The sequence below is a fragment of the Perissodus microlepis genome, chromosome 5 (genome assembly GCF_051167445.1).
Source record: "Perissodus microlepis isolate ML-2025 ecotype Zambia chromosome 5, ASM5116744v1, whole genome shotgun sequence".
Lineage (NCBI taxonomy): Eukaryota > Metazoa > Chordata > Actinopteri > Cichliformes > Cichlidae > Perissodus > Perissodus microlepis.
The window spans coordinates 13,136,166-13,160,556 of NC_140465.1; the positions used below are offsets into that span (position 1 = coordinate 13,136,166).

Consider the following 24,391-nt stretch of genomic DNA (forward strand, 5'->3'; position numbering starts at 1 on the left):
GGTGGAAAGAGAAACATGGGAGTGACTGAGATGGCGAGCATACAGTACTGCAACCCCCTCTGTTAGAGCTGGCTGCAGCTGGCAATATCATAATATGCAGTCTGTGTGTGTGTCTGTGTGACACAAAGAGGAAAAAAATGAGCTCTTAGTAGGATGATCTGGACAGGAGTGTTTTAATAAAGCTTCGCACATAGCTTGACATTCTGACATCCTGCAGCGACGTGTTGATGATGCCAAAGCTCTCGCTGCATCCGGTTGATGTGGCCTTAATCTCGTCTTCTCCCATCCCTCTAGTGTCTGTTTTCCATTTGCATGCATTAGTCTTTATTTGAAGACAACCTTAAAGCAGAAACCAAAGCACAGCCACACAGTCCTCTTGCTAAATGTGTTTGTTGATTATATTTGCAGAAGAGCATTAATGCAGTTCAATCTGGTGCAAAGTAAAATATTAGCTGGGCACTCGTGATAAGTTTATGGTGCAAGCCGGCTCTTCATTATTTAAATAAGCTTCCCAGAAGTGACATGTTGATAATGCTAAAGTTAGCACTGTGTGGCAGCTGTTGGAGCTTAATATAAATCCTTCTTTTCCCCCTTCTAGTGGATTAATAGTGCATGGCCTCTTAAAAAGGTTTATGCAGTTAGATTCTCAGACTAGAGACTGCCTCTATGTTCATGTTTAGGAAGAATGAGACAGCATTTTTTTTTCTTCCACAGAAGTGAACTGTTTCAGATCCAGACTTGGAAAATGCATCGCTGCTTCTGCTGTCTTGTTCAAGGGATCTGTCTATGGATTCAGAATCATTCCTATATAAAATGCCAGGCTTACATACCGCCATTTAATGTTCCAATAAAAGAAATGCCAAAAGTAAGTAAAAGAGAACAACTTTCCATAGCTGAGACGTTATTACATTGCTATATATGGTAACTGGTAGCTCAGCCTACAAATGTGCATGAAATATAGATTTTTAAAAAAGAAGCATGCAGAGCTGCTTAGCATGACTTATTTTTTCAGAGATTAAGTCAGAAGTATAGGACGAACTAATATTCCACAAAACTGGCCAAAAGATGACCTCAAGTCTGGACCATAAACCTGACAGACAGGTTCTGGCCAGAACTCAGGAAGGACTTTCCCCCCTGCCTCAGAAAGCCATCGAACTGTCAAAGCTGAAATGCAGCAATAAGAGAGTTGAAAAATGAGACCGTGTTTTAATTGTAAGACCTTGAAAAACCTTAGAAAAACATATTCTTGATGACTTTATCATCTACTGCAAGACCAAACAATTCAACAACAAAAAAGAAATCTTCTGTGTTATTTCCACAGCTCTATGTCTTTGTGTAGTTCACACACACACACACACACACACGCACACACACACACACACACACACACGCACACACACACACACACACACGCACACACACATAGTTTTCACAAGAGCCCTCCAAGGTTCTGACACACCTTCTCATTTAATGCTTTTACTACATATATTTTTTACTACTTTCTACATTGTAGATAATACTGAAGACATCAAATAGATGAAGCAAGATATATGGAAATATGTAGCAAAGAGAAAAAAGGTGTTTATATTTTAGATTCCTGAAACTAGACACTCTTTGCTTTGTTGACAGTGCTGCAAACCCTCGGCCTTCTATCAATGAGCTTCATGATGTAGTCACCCAAATGGTTTTCACTTCACAGGTGTGCCTTTTTGGGGCTCATTTTTGCAATTTCTTGCCTTCTTGATAGGGTTGGGACCATCAGTTGTGTTGTGCAGGTTGGTACACAGCTGACAGCCCTATTTGACAACTGTTAGAATTCATATTATGGCAAGAACCAATCAGCTAAGTAACGACAGTCCATCATTACTTTAAGAACTGAAGAACTGAATTTCAAGACTGTTGGAAAACCATTTTAGGCAACTACCTCATGAAGCTCATTGAGAGAATGCCAAGAGTGTGCAAAACAGTAATGAAAGCAAAGGGTGGCGATTTGGAAGAATCTAAAATATAAAACATGTTTTGAGTTATTTCACTTTTTTGTTCACTACATAATTCCATATGTGTTCATTTATAGTTTCGATGCCTTCAGTGAAAGAAAAAAGCCCACTGCTGCCACTTGTGCATTTAAACAAAAAATCTCAGATGTCATCTGCTGTTACTTCAAAAAAAGAAAGTTTTGCAATAGGCAAGTTGGCAAAAATGGGTAAAGTAACTTCTCATAAAAGCCTTTGATCAAGATGAGAAAATGGATAAACAAAGGCATGAATTTTGACATGAGTGGTTAGTAAAAGTCTTTTTGGGTGATATATAATAAAGACATCCAGATGAATAGTGTCAATTGTATTGGGTGTATGGTGGATGACGCTTGTAATACAAATTTTGTGATTAAAGTCGGACAATGACAGCTTGCAGGACTTCATGAAAAGCAGCTCGTCTTCTCACAATATTTTGGTATCAACGAGTTGAGAGAAGTAATTTAAAAGCTAATCCAATGTGAAATATTACTAACACGTTACTTTTAATCAGTGCAGTCCTTCAATATTTCTCGTGAAGAAAAATGGACTGCTTATCGTGCTGCAGGGTTATGATCTTGATCTTCTGCTCCATTTTTAAGGTTACCAGACCCATGTGAAATCTTAGTCCAAATATAAATTCGCTAAACGCATTGCAGATAGTTGTAGATGTTGAAACAAAGATACACTTTATAACAAGATCCACAAATAAGGCACAAATACCCTGTACTTACGCACATTTTGCTGCCAACAAGTCAGGTTTTTGCAGGAAACAATGAAACAAGTACACGTGGAATATGCAGGAAAAGTACAGGGTACTTACAGTGTACTTGTTTCATTCTTTCCTGCAATGCCCCTTATTCGCAGGCTGTTTTGTAAAGTTTTACCAGAGATATTTTTTAGCAAAATATTTCTAGCTAATATTTCTAGCTGGTGATTCTAAATTGCCCACAGGTATGAATGTGAGTGTGAATAGTTGTCTGTCTCTCTGTGTTAGCCCTGCAGCAGATTGGTGACTTGCCCAGGGTGTACCCTGCCTCTCGGCCTATGGTAGCAAGGAAAGGTAACCCTGATAAAGATAAATGGAAGTGAATGGGTGGATGGATGGATATTTATAGCTACTACAATGGTGACTGTCACAGATTTATTTTAAAAAAATAACTTTACTAACTGTCTGAAATAGATTTGACTCAAATAGGTTTCAGTGAAGACATCTACTAATTCAGTTTGATCAACGTACAAGGACCGCTGTCACTTTCTGGCATGAATACGCTTCTTTGTGGAGAAAACAGTTCCTTTTTCGCCCCTAACTGTCAAAAATCACACAGTACAAGAAAGCTGTCAATCATCTACAAGGGGATGATAAATGACAAAAATAAAATGCAAGTTATAATTCAATAGTTGTGGTAGGGACATATCAAGCCTCATGTCTGGAGAGCACCACAGCAACAAGAAATATGCTCAGGGTCAAAGTAGTACGAGCAGAAAGAGTCTGACACTTCAACCAAACTAATACAAGGAAGCTGCCCAGTGCTTTTTTCTGGAAGCTCCACAGGGGCATTTGGGACCGCATGTATTTGCATATTCACACTCCTTCTGTTTAGGATACCAAAACACCTCCTCCATCTGACTTCTAACATCCTAATCTCACATTCTCAATGGCTTTCTAATGACCACTCCTTCTGCAAACATCTTAAGCTCACCACTTCACACTGTTAATTGTTGCCTATATCCACGATGTCCCTATGTTCACTTCTCCAGGATGAGAGTGATACATGTACTGCACGGTCTCCATCTCTCCATTACTATACAGAACAAACTCCACTGCATGCATAGCCCATCTCTCATAGTTAATAAGAAGAAAAGCCTCTCTGAAAGGCTGTGGAGGTGAGAAGCCTACTGTTAAACGTTTTTGTAGTGAGCTGCTCTCCAGCAGAGCAGTAAAGCTTTGTCACTACAAAAACCACACAGTGAGTTTCCAGTGACATACAACACAGGACAAAAGAATGGGAAATGATGCCCATCTGCTGCTGAAGATATATGTAAATGTAGAGATAAATATAGAGACAAATACTATGGCTACTGATTTGGATAATTAAATCAACATCCACAAAAAAGGATTTACAAAGGTAACAGTGGAAGGAGTGATGGCTTTTGCCGGGGAAAGAAGTTCACAGATGTGACCTAGTAAATACTGTATCTACTTTATCCAGCAGCAGTGCATCATCATCATCATTATTATAATTTCATTCAGTTTATTCGATTGGATTCAATTTTATTTATACAGCACCAAATCACCACATCCAACAACCCCCCGAGGCAGCATTTGGTGAGGGTGGGAAAGAAAAACTCCCTTTTATAGTAAGAAACCTCTGGCAAAACAAGGCTTATAAAAATGGATCAGGCTCAGGGAGGGGCAGCCATCTGAATGCAGGTGAATGAAGAAGAATCAGTGCATCATGGGAAGCCCCCAGCATCCTAGGTTCAGTTCACCGGATCCAGCCCAAACTATCAAAAAGAAAAGTTTTAAGCCTAATCTTAAAAGTAGAGATATCCGCCTCCCTAATCCAAACTGGGAGCTGGTTCCACAGAAGACAGGCCTGAAAGCTGAAGGCTCTGCCTCCCATTCTACTTTTAAATATCCTAAGAGCCACAAGTAAGTCAGCAGTCTCAGAGGGAAACGCTCTACTGGGATGAGACGGTACTGTGATGTCTTTAAGATTAGATGGGGCCTGATGAGTCAAGAAATCTGGAATCTTCTCTCGTCTCTTCTAGTGCTGACCAAATATTTTAAAAACAGCAAGTTATATCAGTTTGGGAGTCATCCGGTTGTCTTAATTAAATTAGAATAACTTGTTTTGACATTAGTTGTGTTACTTATAAAAATGCATCCTCTATCCAATTAAAGAGCCCAGCAAACAAATGTCACTCTAGCTCCTGTTTAAATCACAGCTAAAACAAGCTACACTCTATAAGAGATCTTCAGGGGAGGATAACAAAGAATCAGTGTGAGGTTTCTCACTTTGACTTTTCCATACGGTCCAATTACTGCTTTAATTGAGGCCAGTCTTGTTAATTAGCAACATAAACTGGATTGTTGAAAAAATGAAGCACGAGTGTGGAGGAGATGAAAAGAGGCTGAGAGACGTGCAGAGAAAAAGAAAGAACACAAGGTGTCTGAAAGGTTGAAACTATGATTGGACTTGTAAACACACAAAAACATTGTTACCGTTGACACCGTCATTAAATCATCACATTGCTGGTTTTTGCTTTTGCTTATTATTATAAAGTATATTTGATTAAATAAGTGGCTGTAGAGCAAACACACTATCAGCATACAGACTGTTTGTCTATAAGCTCTCACTGTGCAATTCTGGGTGCAAAATCTCTTGGAAAAATGAAGGCTTGATTTCTGCAACCAAAACAGGAAGAGGATAACGCTTTTCTTTAACCTGGTGACAGGTTACCAACTAGTACCTGTCACCAGGTTAAAGTCAGGGATAGTAGAAAATTCAGAATAACAATGGAAAAAGAGCCCTGTTGTGAAAGCAGACAAGGAAGGTGAAGAGGGAGGAACCAAAAGTAAAACAGGAATGAACCGTTGATGGCACCCACTGAATGGAGTGCTTCAGGACTTCCAGAGGTTCAAAAGTGACATTCAGTTGGTGCTGGCACCTCAGAAAATGGATAAAAACACTTTCATTGAGGTTTCCCGAGGAAAGGATCTGCTGTGAATGTGATGCAATAAATCTTTTGGTTAGAATTTATGCATTTTACCACACTGGTGAGAATAAAAGAACCAAAGAGCAAAGAGAAAATGGTGTTCATCCTAAGCCCATGACTGGACGACTGAATAACGATGGACAAAAACAGCCTTTGGAAACCACAGGAATATTTTAAATCAGTTGTGTATGACACTCAAATATATTAGAAGCAGTCATAGTTGACTCTCAAAAGCACAGTGTTTGTCTATTATCACCGCATATTTTAAAAAAGATAAAAGCCTAATTAATGCCAGCCAAGCAAGCATCAAGTCAAACACCTCATAAGTGGTGCTTATTCAGTAGTGTGTATAAGCCTCTATAAAAGTTTCTGTGATTTGAGCTAAAAATTAAATTAAACATAAAAAACCAGGCCTGTACCGTGCTGTACAACTAAAGCTTCCACTTTTCATTGAGTGATGCACGCATGCAGTGTTATTGTCACTGATAGCAGGATTACTGATCACTACATTGTGAAAGAGTCTGTGTTATCTTTGTATTCAACTCAAGTCAGAAGGGGACTTGAGTAGAATGCTAATGCCTTGCTCCCACAAAGCACAGCACCAGAAACTGGAGGCATTTTATTTGGCAGTACACAGGCGCTATAGTACACAAAGGGCCTTTTAGATTGGATTTAGAAGTAAAACGCCACAGTCAGACTAGGGAAAACAGAAGTTGGAGACTGGGGCACAACCGGAATTACTTCACATCTTGTTGCTTTGAAGATGAGGACCAGGTCTGCGACCACTCGCAGTCAGTTGGAATCTTCAAAGCATCTTTGGTGCATCGAGACGGCGATTAAACAACAACAACAACAAGCAACCTTGCTTTTATATACAGCCAGAGTTGGGCATCTGGTTGCAACGAAATGTGTGACTCTTATAAAGAGTTATGTCAGGAAGGGCATCATTCACCAAATTAATCGTGCGGGTCATAAGAAATCTGGTTTCCATACTAGATCCATGAGGACCTGGGTTAACAACAACTGCTTCGTGGATGTATTGAAGGAGGACATGCAGAGGGTTGGTGTGACAGAGGAGGATGCTAGAGAGAAGGTGAGATGAAGGTCACTGATCTGTTGTTGGGATGCCTAAAGAAGACTTTGCTGGAGGGGTGGAGAGTAGCATTCAGGTGACTGTTTTTTCCTCTCCCAGCTGGTTTCATTTTCACTCACCGGGTACGGTCTGCACACCATGCCATAACCCAATTTTTCCTAGATGATCAATGTCATTTATGTCAGTGGTTTAATACACAGTACAGAAATGCCATGTCATCGTGTAGTGATATCATATTAGTAGACAATATTTGATCCTAATAATACTGTAATGCAAAGCAATGTAAGGTGAAATAAAATAATCAAGAATATTGACCCATATCCTGCTCTATCCAGATAATAAAATATAGCTGATGTCAAACCAGTCAGCTTATCAAGTGGGTTTCCACCTGGCAGCATTTTAATCAGAATATAGTTCAGGGCAGTGAGCTGATGCTGCCAGCTGGGTGGTTTCAATGCGTCTGTGACCTAGCCTGACACAAAGGTGATAAATGGGGTCAAATTTTACGCATCATGTTGTCATCCTCAATTCACATCAGAGTGATTTGTTGTTGTTTTTTCTCTCTCAGAACACTATTTGATATCAAATTGGGAAAAAAGGAGAAAAAACCCTCCTTGTCTGCTCATCTCCTCATCCAGCGATCCCTACCAAATGAGCAGCTCACTGAGGTTCAGTCTATTAATCTTGTCAAATGGATTCAGAGAGCAAGGATATTATAGACAGACATGAGCTCAGGACAGGGGACCAGATGGCTTTGCAAAATGGAGAGAACAATAAAAAGAGGAAAGAGGAGAGAAACTGAGTGCAGAAAGCACCCCATAAAAGTGCAGAATGGGAAGGGATAACATTTTTCAGGAGTGAGACATCATGGAGAGACATTCACATGGGTGAAGGAGTCAGTGAAAATGACAGGCTATGTCTCCTGCTGTCACTGTCTCTCAGATGTTAAGTCATAGTGCTTTCCTTGACAACTTGCTGTCATTACATGCGGCAGAAATACAGCTCCCTGTTGAATTATGCATGGGTGGGGGTAAGATAAAGACTAAGTCAGGTATCAAGACAAAAGCGGCAACACATGTATGTGAGGAAAAAGACCCCCACACAGGGAATCACAGAAGGACAGATGACCTCAGCTCTGTTACTTTATTGATACATTGCTGCGGTCATCTTTCAGGCAAAAGAAGGCCCTTGATGTGACACACAGTCCAAGCTTAAACTTCAATGTAAAATATAACCTGTCTTCCATGACTGCACTCCTCGGTGGTGATAAAAATAACAGGCAGAGCAGCCATACGGTGGGATAATCTACAAAAGTCTCCAAGTGTGGCAGATAAGACAGAGCTTATAAATAAATTACTTGGGTGAAAAAATTACCTTGAGATGAGAACTTTATCTGGGACTTTGATATTAATTCCATATAGAATGAGGATGTAAGAATACAAAGGATCTGATGTAAGTTACAGGATCAGGTGATGCACCTGAAATGAATGTTTCATTTCACGCCACAGTGATTAAAACCTATTAATTACTTGTATTATAAACCTATTATTTGTATTAAGTATTGTTTAATAATCTGTAGATACACAGTTGCCCTACATTAGGTCCTCATAGTAATCATCTGGACATTTCAGAGACCTTTTCTCACTTACATGCTAACAATAGTAAATGTTTCTTTAATACATTAAAACAATATTAATAGAGGCTTGGCATGTCTATTTAAATATACTTTTTTTCTTCAAATGTTAACTGAAATGAGATCACACATGAGAAACTGAAGCATCCATCACTGTCACAGTAATTAGGTTACATCATTCATATCATAGAGGTTTTTAAGGGAACCGTTAATTGGAAGTGAGGTTATTAAAATAGAACTCATGGGTTAATAATAGGCACATTTACCCAGATATTAATTTCTCATCTCACAAAATAACCAAATGAGAATAATGAGTAAAAAGAATAGCAGAATAAAACCATTGCTATTAAACGCATTTCTATTTTTGGTGATTTCCATTTTTAGGCAGAGCTGTCTGTGAGATATAAAAGCTGGTGGTGGTTCATGATGGCAAACAGTGAAACAGACACAACTATATCTAGCGAAAGGGTAATCAGGGATAGGCACAAGCTAGTGATTCGTGCAGAAGTCGTCAAACAAGTAGTCCAGAGTAAGAGAGACTCTCTGTGCTGCCCAAACGTTTTTCACCAATGGCGTGTTTTTACTGAGACATTAGCAAAAGGGAAAGAGACAGACTGAAGTTTACAACATGTATGTATGTTCATTAATTGTATCATGACTGCTTAGGTTTGACAATACTGCATGCAGGCAATGGCAGGTCAGCTAATCATCAGGAGTAGTTTATTAACATTGTGTCAAAAATAAAAAATCTATTCAAACCCCCACATAGGTTGATTTTGGGAAAAAAGGTTAAAAATAAGAAAGAAGACACTGAGAGGGAGGGAGAGAGGCAGAGAGACAGAAATGAAAAGGCAGAAGCTTTAAAAGCTTTGGGAAGGATTTGTATCCAATAAGCCATGGTGAGGATTAAACCATGTTAATGCAACACAACACATGCCTACACAAACTGGACACAGTGCACACAGCACTCTCTCTCAACACACACATACACACACACGGAGACTAAATCTATTATATTAATGTAAATTTTATAAAAAAAAAAATGATGCAAACATCTAATGACTGACTGTACAGGGATAGTTCCCAGTGATTATTAAAACAAGCGAAGCTGTGCCTTTTATCGTGTCAGCAATACTTCTGTTCGTTTGGCCAAAGTAGATTCAGCATTCTAAAAACAAGTTGTATGAAATCACCTTGTGTGAGGCGATGTACTGCAACTCCATTAAAGCCAATCCATTGCCTCTATGCAAATTAATGGAACAAAGTGTTCTCATGAGACACAAAATCCCCTGCAGGACTGCAGCCTTGGCTTAGGGCTCCTGTATACAGCTGAGAGGCACATAATTTTCTCCACCATTATCTACAATGCTGTGTAATTAGTTTAAGTTTAGAACAACAAAAGAAATATATTAGAAGATCTTAGAGTGGGCGGAAGATATTCCTGGCCACACATTAGAATACAGTGTCTGTTTTGTCTTGAATAAGAAAGTTGTAAAGGTTGTCAGCGTGTCAGTTGCTTCTGCCAGATTAGTACAGCGCTTAATAAAAACAGAAATTGAAACCAAGTGTGATCAAAGTAATTGATTGCAGGCTGAAAGCAGGCTGTCTTTTATGCAGTGAGGCCCATTTTCAAGATGTGAAGAAACCAACTAAACATGCCATAATCCCTATTTCAACATGGATGCTCTACAGTGTGTTTCCCTGAAAAATGAACACAAAGAAAATCTGAGCATGTTTACTGTGCACTCAGTTCAGTTTAACAGGGCAAATATTTGATGGAGTTACATACAGTTGCTTCTCCTGGATAATCACAAACAGCTCTGCCCTTTTAGTTTTACATAAACAATCCTGAATAAATGCATTCAATTTATCTTTGCAGACAGCATCCGCACGATTAACATATGCATTTATGACAATAACCATTTGAATTCCAAATGTGTGAGTGTTCGATTGTTCACTGTCACCAATTAAATTCACATAATGGACAAAAGAAAATATTTCATGTACTGATTTTATGTATCTAATTAGCACTAATATGAAATGCAGTATTATATATGATGGTGCTTCTTACAGCCGTTGATTAACACAATATTAACAGCAAACAAAAGTGCAGCGTATAATGTTTGTGTGATTAATAAACGGCAATACTGGATCAAATCCTAAGAGGGTACTAAATGGTGAGTAGAGAGGCACTTTACATGTCTTACTATGTTAATGAAAACAGGGGAATTATGTAAATTATTGAGACAAAGCACATCTGTTAACTAAGAAGAGGCTGATTTTTGTAAAGTCAAATATAACAGGAATATCTTGTTTTTCTCTCTGCTAACGCACATTGTTCATGTGCTTTAAATCCATTTAAGAATGTGAGGTGAGTCATTCTAGTTTAAAATGTGCGAGGGCATCATTAGAAAGTGTGTGTTGGAAAAATGCTGACATTTTATTGGTCTGAGTTTTGTCTTATGTTTGCCAACACGACCAAACAGCGATCTCCAAAAGCCTGCATTTTTGATGGTACAGAGGAGAATTACTGCCTTTGGAATTGACAGCATTAGTGTTGAAAGGTTTTAGAGCAATATGCTCCTAACCAGAGGATGTTTTTTCAGGTAAGATCTTGCACATTTCATCAAGACAATGCTAAGTGCATACTGCATCTATTACAGCAGCATGGCATGCCTGCAAGCAGCACCTTTCGTCAACTAAAAACATTTGGAGCATCACGAAATGAAAAATACAGCAAAGAAAGCCCCAGACTGTTAATCTGCTAGAATCCTGTATCGGACTTGAATAAGACAACATTTCTCTCCTAAATGTCCAGCAACTAAACTCCTTAGTTCCCAGATGTTTGCAGACTTTAAATACAGAGAAGATGCTACACCGTGGTAAACATAGCCCTGTCCCAACTTTGCTCTTTGCATGTGTTGCTCTCATCAAATTCAAAATGAGCAAACATTTATCTTCAAATTAAACATTTTCTCAGTTTAAACATTTGATTTTCTATTGTGAATAAAATATGAACGTGTGAGATTTGAGACTCTCGCCCTATGGCAGCTGAGATAGGCTTCAGCCCCCCCACGACACTGAATTAGACAAACAGAATGAATGGACTGATGGATGGATAGAGATATACAAATTATTGCAGTCTTGTTTACATTCTACACAGCTTCTCAACTCTTCTGGTATTGGAGTTGTATGATTCCTCCCTTCAGTGTACTTTTCTTAGGCAACATTGATTCAATGCAGTCAGTACAATACAGGGGGCAGTATGTGTTCAAACATTTATCAAAGGTCTTTTTGTTTGTAAAACTGCAAAAGAGTTAGGCTTTTAAACTTGTCACCTTTGATGTTTCAGCATGCCCTGATGAATGGGCCACTGTTGTGTGTGTTTGTGTTGCAACTCAGTGAAGCAAAAGAAAAAAGAAATCACTAATGCAGGAACTGCAGGAAGGGTATTGATTTGTGTCTTTGAGTACAAAAACTAAGGAGCTACATTTAATGACGCTGCAAAGTTAGCAAAATACACATTCACAGGGCATTCAAGCACATTTTTTTATTCTCTGTTGGCACTTTCAAAAGAAAAAAATAAATCTATCTGCTTTCTTTCTCATTTTAACTGACTATGAAATCCAGCATCATTCTTAATCTCTCTATGTATCTCATCATACACAAATTCTTCCTTTGCTAGCGGAATAAAGACGTTCAGGTACCTGCCCATGGTTGTTTGGTGGAGTTTTCTCCTATAGATAGCACTGCAGAAGAGATTTGTGCTCAGACTGAAATTAATCCAGTGTGAAATCATCAGTCCAGTCAGTGCTGTACCTCAGGGAAGCCCTGCAAGAGCGAGGGTAGCCATGATGCTGTGCACCACAGCTACGTTCCATCAATGCTTGCTGCTCGCGGGCAACACTGTACAAGCATCTAAATGACAAAACATGTCTGTTCATGTTCATCCAACACTAGCATACTTACTGTACTCGTGTTACATTCAAATGATTTAAAATCAAATACTCTGACATTTCTATTCTGATCGGTTTTTAGCCTCAGCAACCACACACCCTCTGAGATTTATTATTCTCGGCAAAGGACAACAAGTTCTGCCTCCCACAGCCTTCAGGATCTATGAGTCTAGGCAAGGTCAAGGCGTGCTGTCTTTATGGAGCTCTTTATGAGCCAGTTCTCCTGGTGGTTAAGCGGCTTTCATGTATCCAACAACAGCAACCAGACAGCGAACATCACATTAGTACTGCACTTATATTGTTCCTGGCAATAAGATGCTAAAATAGGCAATAGATGAAGACAGAACATCAAAGTGGTGATGGGGTGGAGGGAAAAAGAAGTAGATCTACTGTACCTCACTGGGGGGGCCAAAGAGCTTGTTTTTGAGGTCAGTGAAGAGCTGGCTCATAGAGGAAGAAATCCTGTAAAAATAAAGATGCTTTATCAACTTCAGGGATTATAACAAACTGTGTCATTTTAATTTATAGTATGATGAAAATGAAGTTACGAGCCAAGTCCTCTAAGACTCTGTCAGACTTTCGCTAGACAGCTTAACTTTGACTTGCAGAAGTGAGCATTATTATTGCCCTTTCTTCATGTTTTTCATTCTCTTCAATATTGCTTGTTGTGTTCCATTCATTTAGAAATTCAATAAGTCTTTGAAGATAAGAAAACATCACATCTTAAGAGATAAAATATTTTAATTAAAAACCCAAGATTAGATTAGGAAAATGCTTCTGGAGGCAATAAATCTGCAGGAACTAGAACAGGAGAAATATTTTTCTGCTTATGCAATATGCCTTCACCAAATTGCTCACTAAAATTATAAATCAGTAATTTGACTACATCAATTACGAGAAGCTCTTTTTCTTTTTTTGAATTCCTGCAACAGAAAACACTTTAAACAATTCAGCTTTACTTGTGCTGCGACAGTCATACAGAAATTTAAAAGCCAAATGTTTTTTAAAAAGGCACTAAATATAGACTGCTGTGTCACTCTAGCTTTACTTTTCTTTTTTTCTTCTGAAAGATAGGTTGAAGTTGTCAAAAAATGTGAGACATCTTTCAAAACAGTTTGTTACTTGAGCACATCAGGAGAGAATAAAGAATTTCTCACTCTTTGTTAGTATTTGCGTACATTTAGGCAAATAACTAGGCATAATTGTTATAATGTGTATGCATCAGCTACCAAAGCAGAGTCAAAAATGTTTCTGACATTTTCACAGTCCATCTAATTGTCACGGCTGTGAGCCACGAGTCCAAGTATTGTCAAATGCATTTAGAGAGCTTGAGTGCAATAAAGAAACAACTGTGAACATGGAGGGACTTCCTCAGATAAACATTTTACAGAGGAAACAGCAGTGTCACGGAAGAGGAATAAGGATATGTGGTGGCCCAGCGAGGAAAAGATAACAAAATACAGGAAGAAGCAGTGGATGTAAGCTCTTTTCTGATTCCCGAGGGGGAATATTTGGTGTGAGTTCAGTGACAATTTGTGAAAATGGAGTGACGGAGTGTTCCCTGATCTGGTGGACTGGCTTTTTCAGGGACATTCACACAGGAAGTGATTCACTCATGCTTTGTTGCTTTATTGCAGACCGTCTGCTTTAGGAAATGCAACCTGAGAGCTGCGAACTGTAATTGCTGCAATAAATCTGCCAAATTATCTGAAGGAAAACTGTAAAAAAATAATAAATAAATAAATAAAAAATCACCGACTACATCTATATCAGCCCGGTGTTGTGCAAAACAGACGACTGTTTCAAGTGACAAAGTGGAATATATAACTGATACTTTTCTGAGGAGGACTGAAGTGTTTCAGCTGGGTCTGCTACACTGTAGAGCAGACCTCAGACCTCATTACATCCAGGCATTAAGTTACTGTTCTTGCTAAAACAGCTGCAAGGTCTTCAAAATCAGACACTGGATGTGACTGCTGGCACAATCACAGTTCTGTAAGTGACTATGACTTTGATGCAATACAGCCTAAATGCTAGAGAAAATGAATAAAGATTGTACAAAAGAAAGGAGAAGGAGAATTACAGCTATGCTATAGTTCATCACTACAGAAGACTGTTAGACAAGCGTTCTTGTAATTTCTTTAAATAGCATTCAGGAATAATTCTCCTGGTTTCTTAAAAGATATTAAAGAGCTCTCCTTTGGACCTAACACGATGCCACACTGCTTTAATGATGCTGAGGTCCGAGCTCAAGGGAGTCCAGTGCATGACTTATAATTTTCCATTCTGTGTTTTTCTATCTTGCAATACTTTTACTGCATTGGCAGTGTGTTTAGGATCAGCGCCACGAAGGTGTTTCCAATTAGTTGCCTTCAAGTATTTTATGGTGGATCACAATCAAAATCTGAAGGCACTTTTCTGTGTTTATAATTCCATCAATTTTGACAAGATCCCCAACACCACTGGCTGAAACCCAGCATCAAACATGACACAGCCTCCATCATGTTCTAGAGACGGCTGCAGATACTCAGTGGTATATCTCTCTCCTGACCTTCTCCTAACATACTCTTGATATTATGAACCACACTGTGAACTTAATTTTTTGTCCTACATGTTGTAACATAACTACTACACAATGAAAATTTGCAGAATCGTCTGGGTCTCAACTAGCATAAACCACCTTTCCGATGAAGATGATGAATTGGAGAGACGGCTTGTCATAAAACCATCTTGTGAGTTAGTGGATTAGTTTGCGACCACTCTCTCTCATTCATTCATCTTAGATCTGATGAGCCAGATCTGAGATGATGCAACAGCCCTGGTTATAGTAATCCATTACCAGCGTTCGTTACACGTTGATTACCAGCCTGTGAAAGTCATTCTACGTGACTTTGTCGAGGTCTCCAAAGAACTGCTGATGAACTTCTTGGTAATGTCTGGAGTGATCTATGCACTACATCTATTACTACAACTATTACCAAGGGACTAATAAACACTGTATTCACCCAGAGTACAGTAGTCTGGAAGCTGGTAAACCGTTCCCTAATTTAGAGACTCAAGAGTCTGAAACACTGGATCAGAGCACAGTATCTTTGATTTTTGTTGTTGTTTTATACGTTTAATTTTTGTTTCATTTTTTTGCTGCAATAACTGGATTATAAGGAATTTCTGATAGTTCTTGTTTTGAATATGAATATAACCCAGCAGGTATTGGAAAAATAACAGAACCAAGACAGTGGTATATGCACATTTTAGAATGTTAGAGTTTCAACAGTTCACGGTGGAATTAATCATCTGCTACTGAGACAATGAAAAGTACATATCGTGTCTTTAGTATTTGATATTCGTTAAATGATTTGTTGTGTGTTGTTGGTGGAGGCCAAGTAATGTATTAAGCTGTTAAATTTAGCAGTTTCTCTATTACATAAGCACAGCCAACCTTTAAGGTCCAAATGACTGAAAAATAGCAGTTCAAGGTAAGCTTGACTTCAACTCATATTACTTGAATTTCTAATCAAGTATTTACTGCTGAAAGTTTAACTTCTTAGTATTTCAAAAATAAATCCTTACACTGGCTTTGTGAGATGTAAAAAATGTGAAGATTATGTTGCTCACCTGCAAAGGTTTTTTCTTTTTTTCTTGTTCTTACATTTAAGTTCCATGAAAGAGAACGACACGGCTCCATAATTGCACATTGTTTATTTTATTTGCCCCCACATCATGTGGCCGTGATGAGCCACAGAGGTAGGGCTGATCAGTAACTTTAAGGCCAACACCTCAGGCCTAACCCTGAACTACTTCAAGCATAAATTAAGTCTGTTCCCTTGGGTTCATCTTTCATTAGCCACGGGTCATTTGTGCATTTCATGTGTGTTAATGTGCCACAGTAAGTTCCCTGTGACAAAATTTGCATGAGTGAATGAGTTCACCCCCCCCCCCCCCCCCCACACACACACACACACATAGAAATGTCAAATACTTCCAACTCCCTCCACATTTTTTCCTGAAGCATAACTGACAGCCTTCAAGCCATAATCAACGTGTCTGTAGCATTCATGAAACTGTAATTAACCTTTTCACCATAGTAATATTACAAACAGCATAAACAAGACAGAGAAGCATATCTTCTAGGGCCAAAAAACCTTCACACTCAGTGGGCTTGCATGAGGGAAGTGTTTTTGACCACCAGATCTTTTTTTTAAAATCTTTTTCTACCAACATGCACATAAAGATGACCATGTTATGTTAACTTTGCCTGGAAAACAGCTAACAGCTGAAGCCAGATGCATAAAACCATGAGTAAACATGTATATATGACGTTCTATTACTATGTATATGATTTCACGAAGAAATATGTATGTCAAGAGCTCAGAGTGCTCATAATATGTCTAATATCTCATTCAGATTTGCATTTAGATTACACATCATTCCAGCCTCTAGTATATAATATAGTTAGTTGTATGCTGATATATTGTGTTGATTTTGGGAAACGACTGATCATTGCTCAAACGTATTATAAATGAGGTCAGTACCGCAGTGTTCATTCAAGTTGAAAAACAAAAGCTGCATGAATAAGAAACAATAATGTGATGGCTAATACATTGGCTTTACACTACTGCATATATTGAGGTCATTAATTCTGCCAATATAACACTGATCTTGGAGAGTGCACAAGGCTTTGATTTTTGCATTTTGAATTATGATGCACTGCCAGCCTCTGGAGCTCTTAGGGTCACATGAGGAGGAAAAAAAACAATTTCAAGTCACTGAGCAGTGTTTAGTGACGAGTGCAGATCCTCACAGCAGAGTTTTGCTGCAGGGCTGGCTCGCCCGTGTACAAGCTAAACTCCTCATTGTAGTTCACAGTGTTCTGGTTTCTCACAGCTTGAACTGCACAAACAGTAACAGTAAGTGCTAACCAGGAGGCCTGAATGCAGCAGAAACTCACTGAAGCAACATTATCCTGCTGAATTAGCCCAGCTTTCCTGTGACACATTTTTGGCTTGGAGGCAGCGTCTCTGAGCAAGATCTAAACATTTCATTGCAGGTCGCATAGCATGTCTGCTGCTCATCAGCCCCTGGTCTTTGTGATCACTCATTCATCTCTTCTGCCTCTTATTGTTCACCCACAAAACTTTTTGTTTTGCCACTCTGTCTAATTGCTTTCTCATAAACCCTGCACACACATTGCTTTTCATATGTCAGATTTTCTTTCTCTTATCTTTTTTTGCATGCTGGGAGTTGATCATTAACAATCCTGCTTTGATCTGACTGGAGGAGCTGCTTTGCAAATAAACAATCAACACGCTCCCCTCCTTTCCTTAATCCTGCTCTTTTCATTTTCACTATCACATAACAAAAGCCGTAATGCCAGCAGAGAATACCCCACTGAGACACTGATGCCAAAAATTCTGTTTTCAAATACATAAACATCACATCATATTCCTGTCTCATTTGTTTCTGTCTGCAGTATATAGTAAACTGTACATACGTATGATATCTATCTATCTATCTATCTATCTATCTATCTATCTATCTATCTATCTATCTATCTATCTATCTATCTATCTGTCCCAATTTTTTAGAAATGGATTTGTAGATAGAAAACACATGTACATCACCATCACCACCACTACTGGGCTCACTGTCACCCACACATGTTAAGATCACTATGATGCTAATTTTTCCACTAGGTGACTATGTGGTCATTACATCTGTTAGTCATGTAAGCAAAACATAGAGTATTTTTTTTTAATCAACCACACTCACTTTGCTCCATGGTTACATTAAATTACAGGGCAGAGTGCTCAGTTTGCTCTCGTATTTTTCCTTTGTTCTGAACAGCAATGTTTGGCTATCCCTATTGTGATCAAATGTCACTTGCTGAAGCTCACTCCTGAGAGAATACTGCAAAAGGCTGCTTTGCTATGTGAGTGCTACTTTCTTGCTCTACTTCCTGCTCTACTTCTTGTCCCCTATAAGTAACCTTGCTGTGGCATACTTTCTTTAGCTAGTCCATCAATGCTGACAAATGTTGATGCTGTTGTAAGAGTTTTGCTTTATTATGTTTAAAACCTTTTAAATGGTAAGATAACAAAAGGCAAGACACAACAGAAGATACAGCACCAACTAACCACCGCTATGAATTTGATTGTAATATCTTATACAGTGATTACTGTGAAAACTCTTAGAGGCATTTACGGTTCTGAGACCATGAATGTTAACAAGACTGGTGAACAGGATTTGTTCTTTTGGGTCCCTCTGAAGATGCAGTTTCTGGTTTTGAGTGAAATACCTAGTCAACCACTGTCCTCACACACAGAGCAGTGAAACGTGGATCAAGCTTGCAGTTAGACAGCAATTAAGCAAAATTCTGCAATGCGGCACCTTGCCTCAGGGTTTTGCAGAGGAGGGCGTGTTTCATTGTGCTTTATAATTTAACACATGAAACAATCAGAAAAATATGTCCCTCATTTTCACGGCCTTGTTCAAATTAACACCACTTACTTTTACCATTCACTCTGTGACCACTGGTACAATCGCTCTCTGTCTCACTACTCACTACAACTTCAAAGCTTTGCTGTGCCCTTAAGAAGACTAGCAGAATTACTAGCATGGGAGATGACTCTGATGTAGTTGTTTGAAGAAGTCGGGGTGAAATAGAAGTCGGGGATAGAGAGTCGGGATAGGGATGGCTAGGCTGGATAGGTAGAGCCATCTACTGATCAGAAACTTGGTGGTTTGATCCCCGGCTGCTCCAGTCTGCATACCAAATATCCTTGGGCAAGATACTAACCCCAAGTTTTTTTTTCTGATGCATCCATCGGAGTATGACTGGTAGATAGAAACCATTTAAGTATAATGGGTGAATATGGATGAATGAGCCATGTTGTATAAATGGTAAATGGCCTGTATTTGTATTAGAGATGGCACGATACCACTTTTTTATGCCCGATACCGATATCATAAATTTGGATATCGGCCGATACCGATATGAATCTGATATAGTGGTTTTTAATAAATAAAACTGTTTTTTTAATATCTTGCTGCATTTTGTATAAGTTCAAACTCAAGTTTTAAAAAAAATAAAACACTAAAGCTATTCTGTTATACCTGTATGCAAAAAATACACTGCACCCACAATATTTCATAGTTCAGCAACACTGATCAATCTAATAAACTTAAACCTACACCATCCTCCCTATTCTGGTATTTTAAAGAGTAAGCAACCTAACTAATAGGGTTCCAAACTCCCAGCAAAAAAAAAAAATAGGGAACCACCCCCCACCCTCCACCTTATGATGCTTAATCGACGTAATCAACTTTAATTTGATGCAGTGTGAAAAAAATGCACAGAATTAAATTATTTTTCAAGAATAATTAAATAGATTCAACATCTTTCTTCAACAGAATTGCAGACTGCACAGATCGTCCCTTCCCAAAGGAAAAAGTACTATAGCTTACTAGGGTATATTAGACTTAATAGTTACTATATACAGTAATGGACTTCTATATATTTTACATCAGATTAAAACTTTGGGTATGAGATTCAGATAATTAATTATTAAAAGCTCGACATTTTAAATGAGAATAAGAAAGAAAAGTATGTCTTTGTGCCCCCTTTTCCCTGTTAATGCCCTATCGGCCCCCCTGGCTAAACTTTGCTAGATCTGCCCCTGCACAGTTACCAGCGTCAGCTATGTAGAAAAAGATCCTGGTGTACAAAGTAATATTAAATAAATTCTAACAACAGATTATCAAGCTTAAACGTGCTGCTGTTGTTCAGCTGCTGGTTTCCTCTTTCTGGCGCGAAGTGGGCGATAAACAAACAAGAGAGACGGACTCGCGAAAGAAAAGCCGATCAGCTTAATCAGTTTCACGATTGAAGTCGCCCCTTTGAGTACTCCAGAATCAGAAAAGTAGTATAATCAGTCCACTTACCAAGTCATAGGATGCATAGGATCTATGCTGTCCTGTGAAAAACTAACTACATCATTACTGCTTGCACTGGAAGTAAGAGGATAAGTAGCACCCAGCTACTGCTAATGAGATGCATTTGATCAACTGCTCATAAGCAAAGCAGCCTTGAGCTTTTCAGCTAATTTGCTCCCAGTTTTTCCAGAAATGGATCTACCACCAAATTCACTCTGAGGTCAGACCATGCAATGCCTCAAAAAAACTAGAAAAAACCCAACCGTTAGATCTCAGACTCTACAGGCCTCAGCTAGTATGTAACATGTCAAAGTTCATGACAGTACAATTAGAAAATATCTGAACAAGTATAGCTTTCTTGTAAGGCTTGTCAGGAGAAAGAGTCTTCTCTCTAAGAAGAACATGGCAGCCAGCTTAGGCTCGCAAAGTTGACTCTGAACAAACCACAAAACTTCAGCAACAATGTGCTTCTGACAGATGAGGCTAGAGTGGAGATGTTTAGCACAGAAACATGTCAGCACAAACACTTCAAACTGACTGTCAAGTAAGGTGGTGGAGAGGTGAAGATTTGGTCTCGTTTTGCAGCCCCAGGAGATGGGCACCTTGCACTCTTCAAGTCGCCCACAAACTTCTCTGTATACCTATGTACTCTAGAGGGAAATATGATCTGTACAACTGTTAATGCTTGGCCCAAACTGGGTCATGCAACAGGACAATGATCCTAAGCACAGCAAATCTACAAAAGAACCTCTCAAAAAGAAAGGAATCAAGGTGCTGTCCAGGGTTATGATTAGGATCAAAGTCCAAATGTCAACCTGATTGAAACGCTGTGTCGGCACCTTAAGTGAGCATCATAAATGAATGCCAGCAAATGAAACGAGGCAAAAATCTAGAGTAGGGTAAAATTCCTCCGCAAGCATGTGAGAGATCGAGAAAGTCATACAGAATACAGGTTCTATAAGATATTGAACTGTGAAATGTACCCAAACGTTACACAATCGCATACTGCCATGTGATGTACAATGGCTTATCCAGCCTAACCAGTGCAGACAAATCACTGGTCATTGGAAATATTCACTCAGTATTAGATCAATGAGAACATCATATTGCCTAGAGAACTATAAATCACCATGATGACTGCTTGGAAAAATACACCTAAAAACAACTTCAGTGTATCAGCCATCATTGAGCTAAGAGTGTCTCTCATCTGATTGCCCATGGGACTCCTTGCTATGGTAACAACCCCACTAATGACCACCATTGTGGCAACAGCTGCAGTCGTAGCAACAGTTGGCTATTGCAGCTTTTTCACACAGAGACAAAAGGACAAGAGGGTGAGGAGGAGGAGAGGGCAGGAGGCTTTCTGTCACCCGCAGTCAGATGGGGCATGCATTAGTATCTGGTGAAGCTCCTCTCGATTCATCCTGTTTTTTAATCTCTTCATCTGTCTTTTATCTGTAGGTTACCTCATTTTCAAGAGATAACTGACCGCTTAATTCTCAGACAAATGGATTTTCAGTTCATAAATACAGAAATTGTTCCCATCATCCCCATTACAGTATTCCTCTCTTTTGTTCATTTCTTGCAGCAGCTTCTACCCAAAAAGAAAACAGAAACAATATGTGTTAAGCAGCTCCCTCGTCTATCAACCTAATGTCATTCACCCACCCTAGTGATTCTTCCATCCCCCTCTTTTTAGCATCCTTATTCATTTGTTCAAGTTGCACACTATAATTTTTGCATCATATCCTCTCACCTCTCTCATGGCTACTGCCACCTCATCCCTCACACTGTAATTTACCTTTCTTTATGAGTCTCCAGCTCTAACCTTCTCCCTGCCTCTGTCTCTCCATCAACACCTCCCCTTGGGCTGCGAGTGGCCCGTGTGAGCGAGAGTGCTGAGAGAGCCTGAAATATTGATGTCCCTAGGCGATGGCAACCTCCAGCAGTCTCTGCAGGGGGTACAGGCTGTGGCCACAGCCAGGTCGAGTCAAAGTGGGTTAACTTTAGCATGATGAATGGCCCTGGCGGATGGAGGCAAGGTGCAGTGAAACATGACAGAGTATGTATGCGTATGAGAAAAAACATGTTATCCCAACTGCCAGCTGGCATCTTCACATGCATCTGGTAATTTGCTCCCAGGTAATCTGGAGCTTTATCCAAGAATGTGTGTGTAAGGAAAGAGTGAACTCATGAGTGGCTTTCCCCCCTTTCCCCCCTTTTTTCCCTTTTTCCTTGTGGACTAAGCACAGTTCTCCAGTCTGAGATTTGCTAACGAATCTATTTGTTTATGTGCCCTTCCCCCTTCCCCCTTCCCTCTCTTCTCTTCTGTTGTTTTCCACCATCTTCTTCCATCTCCTTTGACATCTTTCTTCCCCAGTAAGAAACCCATCATCTTCCTCTCTCCTCATTTTCTTCTTGTTAGTCACAGACTTAAATTTAACAAAATATATGCTTTTCTATGTTTCCAAAAGATGCTGTCTGCCTTCTTTTCTTATTGACTTTTTCTCTCAAGTGAAGGTGACCTTGTCAAAAGGATCCATAAGAATTGCCATGGAGACGGCATCCAGCTGGATAATGCTTATGGAGAGAGAGGGGGGATGGGAGGGGTAACAGGAAAAGGCAGTATGAGAAAGCAACGGGGTGAAGGCAGATTCATTACAGATGTGTTTTTTCTGACTCCAGATTCACAGTCACATCACTCAGGTTCAAATTACTATGATACTTGCACTCTCCATCTCTCTCATTCTCTGTCTCTCTGGATTTGTTACTTCATGATTTCTAGGGTAAGCATAGCTCTTGTCCTGCTTAATATGTATTTCATTTAAATCAGTTGCCAGGTTATATGTTTATTGTTTTAAACAGCTTTGAAAGACCCATAAGTCTAATTTCCACAATGAGATATACCATTCTTGGACTGGGGCAAATGCCTTCATGGCCAAAGAATAAATCTTCTCTCCTTGTACTGAAGTTAGACCCCTTTTCCAAAACACTTAGAGGAAGAAAGCAAATAAGTGTGTGTCATATTAAACGATGACACACTGCTTACTTTGTCCAGCAGTAGTTTACTCAGCTGAATATGCCCGAAACTCTGTCACATGCTAATGTGCATCAACTGTAAACACTGATTTGAGCAGAGTAAATAAAAGTACTAGATTGGACCGTCTTCATGCAGAAGATGAATAAATACGTTTTCGTTTGTCTCTATGTGGTTAACACATATTTCTTGTTGTTTTAAACCTCTTAGTGGCAGAAATGCGGTTGGAAATTCGGTTGCAGACTTGATCAAAAATTGATAAGGTGAGAAAAACTGAAAGCGCAAATGCAGCTACGGTTTATATACCTATGTGCTTGTACACAGCAAGAGCTTTTCTCTTTGTACGAAAATGGGCTGATAAGCAATTAGTTTCTTGTCTTTAGCTGCTCTGATCCGTGTTATGATTTCACAATCCAGCTGTGGCACGTACATGAAAATCATTCAAAGATAAAAGGGTAAAAAACAAGAAATTCGTGTTGCCTTTCCAGTGTGACACGGTTATTCTCTATTTCACGTACATAAAGAGGAGAAGCGGCTGAAACACTCAGTAGCATAAAGTCATTTGAATTCCAAAAAAGGAAAACATGCTTTTTCACTGACAAATTTTCTGCCCACTGGTTGTTTTGTATGTGAGATTCAATCAGGTCTGCAATGCGTCACTCACACAGACGTAGCCATCCTTTTTTCTAGGCATCGATTCTAAATCTAAATGTATATTTATAGGATATACTAAAGTAAATAAAAGAAACACGGTAGTACTTAATCTATGACGGATCTATGTTTGATATATGTGTTTATTTTGTGCAGTGCATAGCCTACATATGTGTGCTACATGAACGATTGCGGTATACATTACCATCAGAGGACCACAGTATCTACTGAACCCCAGTCAAAGAAGGAGAAAAAAAGAGAACAGATGTTAAGACAAAAAAGCCACTGGCCAAATTCATTTTTAATAAACTATTTTAGAAAGAAACACTTGTGGCTGCCTCTTTCATTGACTCC

The 24,391-nt window shown here is 39.1% G+C and overlaps 1 protein-coding gene across 7 annotated transcripts in view; it reads right to left on the reverse strand.

Annotated features, from left to right (window-relative positions):
• Positions 1-24,391, reverse strand: part of dlgap4b (discs, large (Drosophila) homolog-associated protein 4b) — a 116,592-nt gene that overhangs the window by 72,656 nt on the left and 19,545 nt on the right. For all 7 annotated transcript variants that reach the window (XM_084927964.1, XM_084927968.1, XM_084927965.1 and 4 more), the window contains exon 2: positions 12,813-12,879. The gene's annotated coding sequence lies outside the window, so the exon portion shown is untranslated. The remainder of the gene's footprint in view (positions 1-12,812; positions 12,880-24,391) is intronic.